This window comes from Staurois parvus, unplaced genomic scaffold (genome assembly GCF_062004578.1).
Source record: "Staurois parvus isolate SC_StPar_1 unplaced genomic scaffold, SC_StPar_1.0 ptg000132l, whole genome shotgun sequence".
NCBI classification, from domain to species: Eukaryota; Metazoa; Chordata; class Amphibia; order Anura; family Ranidae; genus Staurois; species Staurois parvus.
In genome coordinates, this window is record NW_028317928.1 from 2,507,012 (window position 1) to 2,520,497 (window position 13,486).

A 13,486-nucleotide genomic window follows, 5' to 3' on the forward strand; every position below is an offset into this window, starting at 1 on the left:
CCAAAATGTCTTGGTATGCTGACGCCTTAAGAATTCCCTTCCCTGGAACTAGGGGGCCAAGCCCAACCCCTGAAAAACAACCCAACACCATAATCCCCCCTCCACCAAACTTTACACTTGGCACAATGCAATCAGGCAAGTACTGTTCTCCTGGCAACTGCCAAACCCAGACATGTCCATCGGATTGCCAGACAGAGAAGCGTGATTGGTCACTCCAGAGAGCACGTCTCCCCTGCTCTAGAGTCCAGTGGTGGCGTGCTTTACACCACAGCATCCGACGCTTTGCATTGCACTTGGTGATGGAAGGCTTGGATGCAGCTGCTCGGCCATGGAAAGCCATTTCATGAAGCTCTCTACACACTGTTGTTGTGCTAATCTGAAGGCCACACCAAGTTTGGAGGTCTTTAGCTATTGACTCTGCAGACAGTTGGTCACTTCTGCGCACTGTGCGCTTCAGCATACGCTGACCCCGCTCTGTCATGTGATGTGGCCTACCACTTGGTGGCTGAGTTGCTGTTGTTCCCAGTTGCTTCCACTTTGTTATAATCCCACTAACAGTTGAGCGTGGAATATTTAGTAGCCAGGAAATGTCACGGATGGACTTATTGCACAGGTGGCCACCTATCACGGGACCACGCTTGGAGTCACTGAGCTCCTGAGAGCGACCCATTCTTTCACCAATGTTTGTAGAAGCAGTCTGCATGCCTAGGGGCTTGATTGTATACACCTGTGTCCATGGAGGGGATTGGAACACCTGAATCACATGATATGGAGGGCTGGCCCAATTTTTTTGGCAATATAGTGTATGTTTTGGGGTGGGCTGACCTTTTCATAGTATTCAAGTTACACTGCCTCGATCCCTCCAACATGCTGTAATCTCCAGTGCCATCTGCTTTTTTTTTTGCCTCAAACTGATTTTGCATTCCCATACAATTCTGTGGAAATACAAAAAGCCACTTATACCAGATCATTTTGCAAGTTAGAAGATGCTCAGCTGAAGGTCAAATGCAGCTGTCAGCCGATTCTGAATGATCTCAAAAGCATCTCCAATTGGTGCAATCAACTCAAGTCCAAAGTCTGGGTGGTGATGTTCTTTGCCCATGCTCTACGAAACTTGCATGCCAAGTGTATGTCTTTGGTCATGATGGTGACCCTCTTGGCTTGTATGGCATAAAGATTGATGTCCTAAAAAAGGTCCTATGGGGTAGGCCTCCTGCAGTCCCATGACAATAGAGCTATGGAAGAGCAGGTCGGTCTTGAAGTGCTAGGTGATCTCCTGATGAGTCACTGGAAGAGAAGCTTTCTAATCAGCAGCTTGGTGGATTTCTGGTAGCATCGTATCTCTCAGAGAGCCACAGTGCCAAACCTGTAGCGGTGAGGATTCTTGACTCGGCCGATGGCCAAGGAGCTCCCATGGGCTGCTTTGGTGGCCAGCTGCTTGCAGGGAGCTTTCCTGAGCGGTCTACAGCTGATAATACTGTTTCTGCTTTTCAAATGAGATGGAAGCCTGTTGCAACAGGCCCTTAGGGTGCCGACAAAATCACCAAAGAATTTTATGGGGCCAACTAAAGAGGGTAAGACAAAACTGGTTGCAGGTCCCATACTAGAGTGCACCATGTCTTGTGGACAAAACACTGGAGAAACTTGTCACTCCCCAATGGTGGCTAAACGTATTATAAGTGCAAATCAGGCACAAAGGGATAAATGCACTTAACCGCTTCAGAAATCTATTGCACTCTATAGTCCAAGAACCAGCATTAGCTAGGAGGTCGGTTTTTTCCACCCACCCCATGTTGGTCCAGCCGTGTGTTGGTCCATAAGTCAGACCAAAAATGAGGTGCCGAATATGAGAGGGGACAGGCCAAGAAAACTATATCTAGGCTGAGGTCAGTATGCGCATTGGAATGTAAGAATGAATGAATGTAATGAAAGATGCACAGATGTGTACAGACACCTCTTTGTGTTTTAATAAAGAAGTGTAACATCTCAAAAGTGAGTATTTACAGTGGATATAAAAAGTCTTCACACCCCTGTTAAAATGTCAGGTTTCTGTGATGTAAAAAATGTGACAAATATAAATCATTTCAGAACTTTTGTCACCTTTAAAGTGACCTATAAACTGCACAACTCAGTTGAACAACAAACTGAAATCTTTTAGGTGGAGGGAAGTAAAAATAAAAAACTAAAATAACCTGGTTGCATAAATGTGCACACCCTTAAACTAATACTTTGTTGAAGCACCTTTTGATGTGATTCCAGCACTCAGTCTTTTTGGGTATGAGTCTATCAGCATGGCACATCTTCATTCTTCCTTGCAAAAACACTCCAAATCTGTCAGATTGTGAGGGCATCTCCTGAACACAGCCCTCTGCAGATCACCCCACAGATTTTCCATCAAATTCAGGTCTGGGCTCTGGCTGGGCCATTCCAAAACTTTCCTCTTCTGGTGAAGCCATTCCTTTATTGATTTGGATGGATGCTTTGGGTCGTTGTCATGTTCAACTTTCTAGCAGAAGCCTAAAGGTTTTGTGCCGATATTGACTGGTATTTGGAACTGTTCATAATTCCCTCTACCTTGACTAAGGCCCCAGTTCCAGCTGAAGAAAAACAGCCCCAAAGCATGATGCTGCCACCACCATGCTTCACGGTGGGTATGGTGTTCTTTTGGTGATGGACAGTGTTGTTTTTGCGCCAAACATATCTTTTGGAATTATGTCCAAAAGGTTCAACCTTGGTTTCATCAGACCATAACACATTTTCCCACATGCTTTTGGGAGACTTCAGATGTGTTTTTGCAAAATTTAACAGGGCTTGGATGTTTTTCTTCGTAAGAAAAGCCTTCCGTCTTGCCACTCTACCCCACAGCCCAGACATATGAAGAATACATGAGATTGTTGTCACATGGACCACACAGCCAGAACTTGACAGATATCCCTGCAGCTCCTTTAATGTTGCTGTAGGCCACTTGGCAGCCTCCCAGACCAGTTTTCTTCTCGTCTTTTCATCCATTTTGGAGGGACGTCCAGTTCTTGGTAATGTCACTGTTGCTCCATATTTTCTCAACTTGATGATGACTGTCTTCACTGTGTTCCATAGTATATCTAATGCCTTGGAAATTCTTTTGTACCCTTCTCCTTACTGATACCTTTCAACAATGACATATCCGCTCTCCCCACCCTGCATTCACTATATCCGCTTCTGATGCGTTGGAAGCTCTCTGCAGACCATGGCTTTTGCTGTAGGATGCGACTAAGAAAATATCAGGAAAGACCTACTAGAACAGCTGAACTTTATTTGGGGTTAATCAGAGGCACTTTAAATGGTGGCGGGTGTGTACTGACTCCCATTTAACATGATTTTGAATGTGATTGCTTAATTCTGAACACAGCTACATCCCCAGTTATAAGAGGGTATGCACACTTATGCAACCACATTATTTTAGTTTTTTATGTTTACTCCCCCCCCCCTAAAATATTTCAGTTTGTTTTTCAATTGAGTTGTACAGTTATAGATCATATTAAAGGTGGAAATAGTTCTGAAATGATTTATCTTTGTCTCATTTTTTTACATCACAGAAACCTAACATTTTAACAGGGGTGTGTAGACTTTTTATATCCACTGTAGTTTACATGGTGGACCTTCACTTTAACTGTAAGGCAGTGCCTTGTACCACCTCTAAGTCCTATCATGTAATGATTGTTATCATACTGTTGGGAAAGAAAGGTTTTCTTAAGGTGGGCAGGGGGTTCTAGGGTGGAATGTACCAGAACCCAGCATGTTTGTCATTGTTTCGATCTTTGTATGTTTTTGGTGGTTTATGTTAACTTATTGTAAGAGAAAATAATTAAATAAAATGTTACTTTTAAAATGTAGTAGGATTGTGGATGGTGGAAGAGACAACTGGAGGCAGAAGGAAAAGCAGCAATTGTAACCTCAAGCTAGGCCCTGGAAGCTTTAAATGGGGGCCAAAAACACATAGCCAGACCAAGACTGAGGAGCCAGCCAGCAGGACCAAAGCAAAGATTTAGGGAGACACAACAGATCAGGGCCTTAAAAGACCCCATACACCAGGAGGGTAAAACGGTACAATACTCACTGCAAATCTCTGGATATGGTGAGACCCTGGTGGGAAGAGTTGGGAGCTTGTGCAGAATATTTTTGAGAGAAACTATGGGTTTGGGAGCCCGGTGTGGTGGTGGAAATAATCCAAGGCCAGGCCAAAGGTCTGAAGGGTTGAACGGAAAGGTATAGAGTCCTTCATTTTTTTTCACCATATCAGTAGAATCCAAAGATTTCCCAACTGAAACTGAGATCGCCCTGTGCCCTGAGGCTCCATTCACATCTGAGCGTAGAGTTTTTGCACGTTATCACGATATTGTGCGCATATTCTACAGCAATTTTTTCATACAGCGTTTTTTTAGCTTTGGTGGGGGGGTTTTATTAGCCGGTGGAGAAAAATATCATCTGGTGCATAATTTGTTGCTAGGTTTTTCTGCTTTTCTGTCAGCTTTTATTTTTTTTATATAATTATTGTTCATTATTATAAAGTTTTTTTGTTAGGGTAAGGTTAGAATTAAGATTGGGGGTTTGGGTTAATATTTCATTTATTATCCTCTTATTATTGATGTATTTATTTTCTGGTAGGGTTAGAGTGCTAATAATAATGAAAAAGAATTGTAAAATAAATACACAAATATAATCATAAATAAATACTATGTAATAATATATATATATATATAAATAAATAAATATAACAAATAATAATTACCCCTAACCTCAACCCCCTAACCCTTAAAAAAAAAGTAGTGCAATAATAACAATAATTTATTATTATTGTATTTTTTGTTTGGATTTGGATGTTTATTTAATATTATTTTATTATTATAAATAATTTATATATTTTTTTAGGGTTAAGGTTAGGGGTTAATTAATATTTATCTATTGTCACCTTTTTTCTCTTGGTGTCATCAAAACTTGTTAGAAGTGATTCATGGTGATAGCAGAGGAACAAAGCAACACAGAGAAATGACCCTTAGTGCTCTGGATTGAGACAAGTACACACTATAGAGGGATATGCTTTGTTCATATTTAATGTCTGAGGTTTAAGATAGGTGTAGTGTGATCATGCCACCTCTTAAAGCTCTCCCTGGACCCTGCATCCACTATATCTGATCTCCCCGGACCCTGCATTCACTACATCCGCTCTCCCCGGACCCTGCATTCACTACATCCGCTCTCCCCGGACCCTGCATTCACTATATCCGCTCTCCCCGGACCCCGCATTCACTATATCTACTCTCCCCGGACCCCGCATTCACTATATCCACTCTCCCCGGACCCCGCATTCACTATAGCTACTCTCCCCGGACCCCGCATTCACTATATCCGCTCTTCCCGGACCCCGCATTCACTATATCTACTCTCCCCGGACCCTGCATTCACTATATCCACTCTCCCCGGACCCCGTATTCACTATAGCTACTCTCCCCGGACCCCGCATTCACTATATCCGCTCTTCCCGGACCCCGCATTCACTATATCCGCTCTTCCCGGACCCCGCATTCACTATATCCGCTCTCCCCGGACCCCGCATTCACTATATCTGCTCTCCCCGGACCCTGCATTCACTATATCCGCTCTTCCCGGACCCCGCATTCACTATATCTGCTCTTCCCGGACCCCGCATTCACTATATCCGCTCTCCCCGGACTCTGCATTCACTATATCTTTTCTCCCAGGACCCTGCATTCACTATATCTGCTCTCCCCAGACTCTGCATTCACTATATCCACTCTCCCCGGACCCTGCATTCACTATATCTGGTCTCCCCGGACTCTGCATTCACTATATCCGCTCTCCCCGGACCCTGCATTCACTATATCAGCTCTCTCCGGACCCTGCATTCACTATATCCGCTCTCCCCGGACCCCGCATTCACTATATCTGCTCTCCCCGGACCCCGAATTCACAACATATGCTCTCTCCGGACCCTGCATTCACTATGTCCGGTATCCCCGGACCCCGCATTCACTATATCCGCTCTCCCCGGACCCCGCATTCACTATATCCGCTCACCCCGGACCCCGCATTCACTATATCCGCTCTCCCAGGACCCCACATTCACTATATCCGCTCTCCCCACCCTGCATTCACTATATCCACTCTCCTCGGACCCCGCATTCACTATATCTGCTCTCCACAGACCCCGCATTCACTATATCCGCTCTCTCCGGACCCCGCATTCACTATGTTCGGTATCCCCGGACCCCGCATTCACTATATCCGCTCTCCCTGAACCCCGCATTCACTATATCTGCTCTCCCCAAACCCTGCATTCACTATATCCGCTCTCCCCGGACCCCGCATTCACAACATCTGCTCTCTCCGGACCCTGCATTCACTATGTCCGGTATCCCCGGACCCCGCATTCACTATATCCGCTCTCCCCGGACCCCACATTCACTATATCCGCTCTCCCCGGACCCCGCATTCACTATATCCGCTCTCCCGGGACCCCACATTCACTATATCCGGTCTCCCCGGACCCTGCATTTACTATATTCGGTCTCCCCGGACCCCACATTTACTATATCTGGTCTCCCCGGACCCTGCATTCACTATATCCGGTCTCCCCGGACCCCACATACACTCTCTCTGGTCTCCCCGGACCCTGCATTCACTATATCCGGTCTCCCCGGACCCCGCATTCACTATATCCGCTCTCCCCGGACCCTGCATTCACTATATCCGCTCTCCCCGGACCCCGCATTCACTATATCCGCTCTCCCTGGACCCCGCATTCACTATATCCGCTCTCCCCGGACCCCGCATTCACTATATCCGCTCTTCCCGGACCCCGCATTCACTATATCCGCTCTCCCCAGACTCTGCATTCACTATATCTTCTCTCCCAGGACCCCGCATTCACTATATCCGCTCTCCCCGGACCCTGCATTCACTATATCTGGTCTCCCTGAACTCTGCATTCACTATATCCGTTCTCCCCGGACCCTGCATTCACTATATCCGCTCTCCGCAGACCCCGCATTCACTATATCTGCTCTCCCCGGACCCCGCATTCACAACATCTGCTCTCTCCAGACCCTGCATTCACTATGTCCGGTATCCCCGGACCCTGCATTCACTATATCCGCTCTCCCCGGACCCCACATTCACTATATCCGCTCTCCCCGGACCCTGCATTTACTATATTCGGTCTCCCCGGACCCCACATTTACTATATCTGGTCTTCCCAGACCCTGCATTCACTATATCCGGTCTCCCCGGACCCCGCATTCACTATATCCGCTCTCCCCGGACCCTGCATTCACTATATCCGTTCTCCCTGGACCCTGCATTCACTATATCTGCTCTCCCCTGACCCCGCATTCACTATATCTGGTCTCCCCGGACCCCGCATTCACTATATCCGGTCTCCCCGGACCCCGCATTCACTATATCCGTTCTCCCTGGACCCCGCATTCACTCTTTCTGGTCTCCCCAGACCCCTCATTCACTATATCCGCTCTCCCCAGACCCCGCATTCACTATATCCGCTCTCCCCGGACCCTGCATTCACTATATCCGGTCTCCCTGGACCCTGCATTCACTATATCCGCTCTCCCCTGACCCCGCATTCACTATATCTGGTCTCCCCGGACCCCGCATTCACTATATCCGGTCTCCCCGGACCCCGCATTCACTATATCCGGTCTCCCCGGACCCCGCATTCACTATATCCGGTCTCCCCGGACCCCGCATTCACTATATCCGGTCTCCCCGGACCCCGCATTCACTATATCTGCTTTCTCCGGACCCTGCATTCACTATGTCCGGTATCCCCGGACCCCGCATTCACTATATCCGCTCTCCCCGGACCCCACATTCACTATATCCGCTCTCCCCGGACCCCGCATTCACTATATCCGCTCTCCCGGGACCCCACATTCACTATATCCGCTCTCCCCGGACCCTACATTTACTATATTCGGTCTCCCCGGACCCCACATTTACTCTCTCTGGTCTCCCCGGACCCTGCATTCACTATATCCGGTCTCCCCGGACCCCGCATTCACTATATCCGCTCTCCCCGGACCCTGCATTCACTATATCCGGTCTCCCTGGACCCTGCATTCACTATATCCGGTCTCCCCGGACCCCGCATTCACTATATCTGGTCTCCCCGGACCCCGCATTCACTATATCCGGTCTCCCCGGACCCCGCATTCACTATATCCGTTCTCCCTGGACCCCGCATTCACTATATCCGCTCTCCCCGGACCCCGCATTCACTATATCCGGTCTCCCTAGACCCTGCATTCACTATATCTGCTCTCCTCAGACTCTGCATTCACTATATCTTCTCTCCCTGAACCCCGCATTCACTATATCTGCTCTCCTCAGACTCTGCATTCACTATATCTTCTCTCCCAGGACCCTGCATTCACTATATCCGGTCTCCCCGGACCCCGCATTCACTATATCTGGTCTCCCCGGACCCCGCATTCACTATATCCGGTCTCCCCGGACCCCGCATTCACTATATCCGTTCTCCCTGGACCCCGCATTCACTATATCCGCTCTCCCCGGACCCCGCATTCACTATATCCGGTCTCCCTAGACCCTGCATTCACTATATCTGCTCTCCTCAGACTCTGCATTCACTATATCTTCTCTCCCTGAACCCCGCATTCACTATATCTGCTCTCCTCAGACTCTGCATTCACTATATCTTCTCTCCCAGGACCCCGCATTCACTATATCCGCTCTCCCCGGACCCTGCATTCACTATATCTGGTCTCCCTGGACACTGCATTCACTATATCCATTCTCCCCGGACCCTGCATTCACTATATCCGCTCTCCCCAGACCCCGCATTCACTATATCTGCTCTCCCCGGACCCCGCATTCACAACATCTGCTCTCTCCGGACCCTGCATTCACTATGTCCGGTATCCCCGGACCCTGCATTCACTATATCCGCTCTCCCCGGACCCCACATTCACTATATCCGCTCTCCCCGGACCCTGCATTTACTATATTCGGTCTCCCCGGACCCCACATTTACTATATCTGGTCTTCCCAGACCCTGCATTCACTATATCCGGTCTCCTCGGACCCCACATTTACTCTCTCTGGTCTCCCCGGACCCCGCATTCACTATATCCGCTCTCCCCGGACCCTGCATTCACTATATCCGGTCTCCCTGGACCCTGCATTCACTATATCCGCTCTCCCCTGACCCCGCATTCACAAATCCGGTCTCCCCGGACCCCGCATTCACTATATCCGGTCTCCCCGGACCCCGCATTCACTATATCCGTTCTCCCTGGACCCCGCATTCACTCTTTCTGGTCTCCCCAGACCCCTCATTCACTATATCTGCTCTCCCCGGACCCCGCATTCACTATATCCGCTCTCCCCGGACCCCGCAATCACTATATCCGGTCTCCCTGAACCCCGCATTCACTATATCTGCTCTCCTCAGACTCTGCATTCACTATATCTTCTCTCCCAGGATCCCGCATTCACTATATCCGCTCTCCCCGGACCCTGCATTCACTATATCTGGTCTCCCTGGACACTGCATTCACTATATCCATTCTCCCCGGACCCTGCATTCACTATATCCGCTCTCCCCAGACCCCGCATTCACTATATCTGCTCTCCCCGGACCCCGCATTCACAACATCTCTCTCCGGACCCTGCATTCACTATATCCGCTCTCCCTGGACCCCACATTCACTATATCCGCTCTCCCCGGACCCTGCATTTACTATATTCGGTCTCCCCGGACCCCACATTTACTATATCTGGTCTTCCCAGACCCTGCATTCACTATATCCGGTCTCCCCGGACCCCACATTTACTCTCTCTGGTCTCCCCGGACCCTGCATTCACTATATCCGCTCTCCCCGGACCCTGCATTCACTATATCCGGTCTCCCTGGACCCCGCATTCACTATATCCGGTCTCCCTGGACCCCGCATTCACTATATCCGGTCTTCCCGGACCCCGCATTCACTATATCCGTTCTCCCTGGACCCCGCATTCACTCTTTCTGGTCTCCCCGGACCCCTCATTCACTATATCCACTCTTCCCGGACCCCGCATTCACTATATCCGCTCTCCCCGGACCCCGCATTCACTATATCCGTTCTCCCTGGACCCCGCATTCACTCTTTCTGGTCTCCCCGGACCCCTCATTCACTATATCCACTCTTCCCGGACCCTGCATTCACTATATCCGGTCTCCCTGGACCCTGCATTCACTATATCCGCTCTCCCCTGACCCCGCATTCACTATATCCGCTCTCCCCGGACCCCGCATTCACTATATCTGCTCTCCCCGGACCCCGCATTCACTATATCCGGTCTCCCCGGACCCCGCATTCACTATATCTGGTCTCCCCGGACCCCGCATTCACTATATCTGGTCTCCCCGGACCCCGCATTCACTATATCCGGTCTCCCCGGACCCCGCATTCACTATATACGCTCTCCCCGAACCCTGCATTTACTATATCCGGTCTCCCACAGTATACAGAACAAGAAAATGCAATTAATTTAGTAAATATAAACTGCTAAATACCTTTTATCATCAGCAGTTAGAGCAGTCTTGTGACGTCTATCAGTGTCCAGCTCAGCACTGCTTAATACCTTTTTAACCCTTTCACTGTCAAGTCCATACGCAGTACAGGCCTGACAGCAGAGGGGTTATATACGCAATCCAGTGGCTGCAGCCACCGAGATTGTGTATAAAACTGACAGGCAGTTGCCACCGCCGATTGCTTCCACAGCCCTTGGTTCCGATGAAAGAAAAGCATCCCCACCACATAATGCTGCCACCACGTTTCACAGTGGGGATGGTGTGTTCAGGGTGATGTGCAGTGTTAGTTTTTCCCCCACACAGCGTTTCACTTTTAGGCTAAAAAGTTAAATATTGGTCTCCTCTGACCAGATCCCCTTCTTCCACATGTTTACTGTGTCCCCCACATGGCTTCTCACAAACTGCAAACGGGACTTCTTATGGCTTTCCTCCAACAATGGCTTTCTTCTTGCCACTCTTCCATAAAGGACAGATTTGTGGAGTGCACGACTAATAGTTGTCCTGTGGACAGATTCTCCCCCCTGAGCTGTGGATCTCTGCAGCTCCTCCAGAGTTCCCATGGGCCTCTTGGCTGCTTCTCTGATGAATGCTCTCCTTGCCCGGCCTGTTAGTTTAGGTGGACGGCCATGTCTTCATAGGTTTGCAGTTGTACCATAATCTTTCCATTTTCGGATGATGGATTGAACAGTGCTCCGTGAGATGGTCAAAACTTGGGAGATTTTTTTATAACCTAATCCTGCTTTAAACTCCTCCACAACTTTATCCCTGACCTGTCTGGTGTGTTCCTTGGCCTTCATGATTCTGTTTGTTCATTAATGTTCTCTAACAAACCTCTGAGGGCTTCACAGAACAGCTGTATTTACTGTATACTGAGATCACATGACACACAGGGGGACTTTATTTACTAATTAGGTGACTTCTGAAGGCAGTTGGTTCCACTAGATTTTAGTTAGGAGTATCAGAGTAAAGGGGGCTGAATAAAAATGCACGCCACACTTTTCAAATATTTATTTGTAAACATTTTTAAAAACATTTCTCATTTTCCTTCCACTTCACAATTATGTGACACTTTGTGTTGGTCTATCACATAAATCCCAATAAAATACATTTACGTTTTTGGTTGTAACATGACAGCTTACAATCTAAGAAGGAGGGTCAAGAGATACAAACGTTAATAACTGTGGGGGATGGGCTGATAGATAAAATACATGTAAGGTTGGTTAGGTGGGGGCAGAATAGGCCTCTCTGAAGAAATGCGTTTTCAGGGATAGTCTAAAAGTGGACAGAGTAGGAGATAGCACAGTGGCTAAATGGTTGTCACTTCCACCTGGCAGTACTCGGGTCAATGGTTCGAATCCCAACCACAGCACCACCTGCCTAGAATTTGCATGTTCTCTCTGTGCCTGCGTGGCATTCCTCTGGGTATTCCTGTTTCCAAACACACTCCAAAGACATGTTGGTATATTAATTGGCTCCTGTCTAAATTGTCCCTAGTATGTGTATGTATGAATGTGAGTTAGGGACCTTAGATTGTGTGTCCCTTGTGGGTTAGGGACTGATGTGAATGTACAATATATATATATATATATATATATATATATATATATTCACTTACTGAAATATATTTTAAAATATATTGAATATGGCCATGCTCAGTACCCTGATCACCATCATATTTGGGAAGAATATTTTTAAAATATTTTTTTCTTCCATGTGGGTATGTTCACAACTCCTCCCTTATCTATGTGTACACGGGATATACATGGGAGTGTTCCAATGATGACTCAGGGAATGAATACGGTGCACCCTGGTGAGACATTGACGTTATTTCCTGTTATAAAAGTAATGGGATCACGCCGAGGCGGGTGTGTGGACCATTGACTCCTGTGTCAGTTCCGACATTTCCCTCATACATGGAAAAATCGGCATTTTTTAAAACATACAATTACATAGAACACCCACACGTATTTTTGTTTTTTTGAAGCAGAGGCACTAGAGAATAAAATGGTGGGTGTTGCATATTTTTTATGCCACATAGTATTTGCACAGCGGTTTCTCAAATGTAATGAAGATAAGAAAGTGCAGAGCTAAAAAAGCTATATAAAAATAATAATAATGGTAAGATAATATAATGAGGTCAAAGAAGTGTCTGGGCCACATAAAAATCATAAATGAACATCATAATAATCATTGATAAAAGTCCATAAATAAATTCGAAGGTCATACGTGAGCCCGTAGGTGACACACTTAATCCCAGTAGTAATCTAACATAAAGGTGGGTGGCAACAAGTAGATAAAATGCGCACTCACCAGATACACAAGGAAAATGCGCAATGTATTTAATCACACGGAGGTCTGCCCGGAGTCCCTCTTAAATGGTACAGTTTAGGAAAGGTAGGTTAACGTCAGGGTATCTTTACATCCGGGGGTCCAGTTGAAGGACATATAATCAGCCTCTTCAAAAACCAGGGATGGTTACCAGGGGGAGCTCTGGGGAATTAAAAGCTCACCAAAGAGCCATAAGGGGAATGCCCATAGTGTAGTAATTCAATTTAATTTTATAAGTAGTCATAAAATGTATATAAATAAATGCTGTATAAATAAACGGACACAATCTTTCCAGAGCAACACAGTATGGAATACTATAGCAACAGGTATTGCAGAGTAACGTGGGGGGGGCGCCGGACCTCCGTGATCCGGCTGCATAGCATTGATTTCCTTTTTAGTGCATAGCCGCTTCTCTGTTTTCTTTATCCAGGGTTTCTCAGATGTAATTCTTTTTTTTTTGGGGGGGGGGGTGGAAAATATACTTTAACCGCTTCCCATAGCCTATAGACCAGTGGTTCTCAACCTTTCTAGCGCCGCGACCCCTTAATA